This window comes from Apis dorsata, unplaced genomic scaffold (genome assembly GCF_000469605.1).
Source record: "Apis dorsata unplaced genomic scaffold, Apis dorsata 1.3 scaffold_188, whole genome shotgun sequence".
Classification (NCBI taxonomy): Eukaryota; Metazoa; Arthropoda; class Insecta; order Hymenoptera; family Apidae; genus Apis; species Apis dorsata.
In genome coordinates this window covers 1,370,155-1,373,765 of record NW_006263473.1, presented here as the reverse complement: position 1 = coordinate 1,373,765, position 3,611 = coordinate 1,370,155, and the positions used below count along the sequence as shown (strand labels likewise).

Sequence of the window (3,611 nt, the reverse complement as noted above, 5' to 3'; positions counted from 1 at the left end):
AAAAAAAAAAAAAAAAAAAAAAAGAGAGAGAGAAAGAGGATTCCACGGTCCAGTACAGCGTTTATTTAATCGTCGAGATTTGAGATTCCTGCTTTCTTTTTTCTTATGGTCCGGTGAACTTTGCACAATTATCCGGACGCGTCCTCCTCTTTTTCTTTCGCTGTTCCTCGAGATTGGGCCGCGTTCTTTGCGAGGGCGAGATCTCGCGAGGAAAAGCGTTTCAAGGCGAATTCTCAAGATTCTTGAAACGATACGACGATATTTAACGCGTTTAGCAGACAAATTCGCAGGGAGTGCGAATTCATTCTGTGATAAAAGAAAGATCGTGTTGCTGAGAGATTGCTCCGATAAAGTGAATCGATAGCTTAGAAAACATTGAGAAAATTGAATTTAATTTCTTTATGGCGGACTGAATTTCATCAAAGAGTAATCTCTTCTTCTTGAAGAGAACTCGACTGGACAAAAAATTTTATAAATTCTTATAAAATTTTTACGAAAATAATTACAATTATTATTATTATAAGAACAAATCCTGTCCCATGCAAATTAAAACATCGAAAGGTTTTCAACCTCAATTCTGTCGTCGAGCTCGAGAGATGATTTAACACAACTATTGGCAAAATCTATCTCACGGATAAAAGCGGATAAAACGAAGAAAAAAAGGTCAATAAAAATTCTCTAAAAATCGGAATCCCCTTTCCCCCCGGAAACGCGTTTCGACATCACAACGGAAAACGGTGATCGGCTCGTTCGATATTGCTTAAAATAAATGATCGACGACAACCCGGTGAAAATACGTTACGAATATAGGATTCGTCACGGGACGCCGCTACGTCGGCCCATCGATATAGACGCGTCCATACGTCCTACCGTAGCCACCACGACTCTGAATATCGCTTGTCGATATTCGTGTACGCGTATCGTGAAAATATCCGAGAGTATCGTCGATGTCAACGAGCCAAGTAAAGGAAGCCAGGCGTCATCCTCCAAGATTTATGGCACCCTGTGTGTACGTATATATATACGTACATACGTACCCACCTCTTCGACGATTGTACACATCGGGATAGATGGTTTTACCTGCGCCAACTTTACGGCCGAGTAACAGAGCCTCTTAAATCACTGTCATAATTGAGGGTGGATGCAAGAACAATAGAAGACAGATGACTGAGAATAAGCGTTCGTTTAGGAGGGAACAAAAGGAGCCGGGAGATGAAGATGCGGCGGAGTCTTATCCGGAGGGGGAGAGGTATTAAGGGGTGTTAAGATCGAATTTAATTCGATCGTTTTGTTCTTGTTCCATGAATCGTGGTAATATCGTTGTTTGGTTAAAGAATGACGGAATTGGATCTATAGAGGCTATAGGGTTTAATTCTTTCATTCTCATATGAAAACACGATATTTTGATTAATTATGTTTTTTTTCTAGTTGGAACTGTGGAACTGTATATTCTATTTTTTTTTTTTTTTTACAAAATAAAAGTAAAGAATATTCGTTTAAATTTTGTTCCTCGTTCAAGAGAATGAGGGATCGCGTGCATTTTCTTTTTGAATCGCCTCGTTCTTGTTCTATGAATCGTTATTTGATGAACGAATGACAGAATTGGATCTAGAGGCTATAGTTTTAATTCTTTCATTCTTATATGGAAACACAGTATTTTAGTTAATTATTTGTTTCTTTTCTGTGGAACTAGTATATATTTTTTTTTTTTTTTTTACAAAATAAAAGTAAAGAATATTCGTATAAATTTTGTTCTTCATTCAAAAAAATGAGAGATCGCGTGCATTTTCTTTTTGAATCGCCTCGTTCTTCTGTTCTATGAATCGTTATTTGATGAACCAATGACAGAATTGGATCTACAGAAGTTATAGTGTTTAATTCTTTCATTTTTTATATGGAAACATAGTTTGGTTAATTCTGTTTTTTTCTGTGGAATTTATACATTTTATTTTATTTTATTTTATTTTTTTTTTTTACAAAATAAAAGTAAAGAATATTCGTATAAATTTTGTTCCTCGTTCAAGAGAATGAGCAATCGCGTGCATTTTCTTTTTGAATCGCCTTGTAGAAAAGAGGAATTCATTTGTACATCGGTTAGTAGAAATCGATAAATGATGTCATTGCTTAGTGTTATGAAAGATATCTTGTCTATCTTAATCAATTATTTATGCGACAGTAATTCTAGTTGCGGAATGTGATGTTGTTTCTCTGAAATCCTGTTACGGTAGCGCCAATAATAATAATAATAATCCTTCTGTGTACACTGCCCGTGTATTTATTGTCCGTATTTATACGAAACAAAATTTACAATATTGATCGATTATCTTTCTGATAATCATTTGTCAGTAATACTATCTTCTTTTCAACGATTGTTTTTCCAAATATTATTACTTATAATCTGTTCATATTTTTTACACTTTGTTAAACACTTTCGTCACTTAAGTGCGATCAAGTATAAATTTTATACGAAATTCTTTTCAACCTACAAACATTTTCACTTTTTAAAATTTCATATTTATAAACTCATAATTAATAAAAGTTGCTTCATTTCTCATTTCTCTTCGCTCGAGCTTTAAATCTAAAGAACTTTTATAAAATTGAACTTGCTTCGAAATTGGCAAACAGAGAGAAGCTGGAAACCTGGATGACCGGTCGATTCGATGTCTTCGATGGGGAACGAATCCGGGAAACTTTTCCTTTTTCTTCGAAATCGAACGATAGGGCGCTACTTTTCCTTCCAAGATTACGTTTAATCAGAATTAAGGACATACTTGTGGAGCATCGATAGCTCGAACGATCGATGATCTTCGCCTCATTTATCCGATTTGAGGGAATTTAATCTCGAGAAGAATCTCTTCAACGACTTATTCTTCTCTACCTGACCTTAAATCCTTGGTCGATCGATTGCGATTTGATTTTTTTCTCGATTTTAATCTCCATCCATTTTTTTCATCGTGATAGTTCCTGAAATTTAATTTTTCTTTGTAAGCCATAAGATATAATTTTTAATTTACTTATTGCATTATAATTTACTTGCCAATACTTCGATATATATCTCGTCCATTTTATAATCAGAATGCAGATATAAATATAGAAAATATAAATATGAAAAATTATTTATTTGTTAAATATTCTTACGAATACTTTTACTTTTGAATATTTTTATTCTGTATCATTCGTGAATTTTTTCAAATTATCGATAAACGCATAAAAATTCTTAGTTTGCTTATACAACATGGTATAAAAGAATATTCGGATATTATTTTCACGCGGATCGATTAGAAAAACGTCCCATTTCGATTCTTGTGGCGCGGATGCCGATAACTCATGACTCCTAACCGACGAATTTCCCATAGGTGGGCCGGTATTTATGATATCCGCAGCTCGAAAACTATATGGAAGAAGAAAGCAATTTGTTCGAACGCCAATACAATACCGCAGTCCACGGTAATGAAACAGGGAATCGTTTTGTACATGGCGCAGCATGCAAGCCGCATAGCTAGCCATCGTTTGGCTCGTTGCAATTTTTCTCTATCTGTTGATTCGCTGGTTTTCACGTTTTCCCCCCTTCCCCCTTGAACTTACGCTCCCAGGCTTTGATCTCGTATTTT

At 35.0% G+C, this 3,611-nt stretch overlaps 1 long non-coding RNA gene across 1 annotated transcript in view; it reads left to right on the top strand.

The window, feature by feature from the left end:
- LOC116185455 overlaps nucleotides 1-3,611 on the top strand; it is a 230,268-nt gene that overhangs the window by 103,083 nt on the left and 123,574 nt on the right. The window lies entirely within an intron of this gene.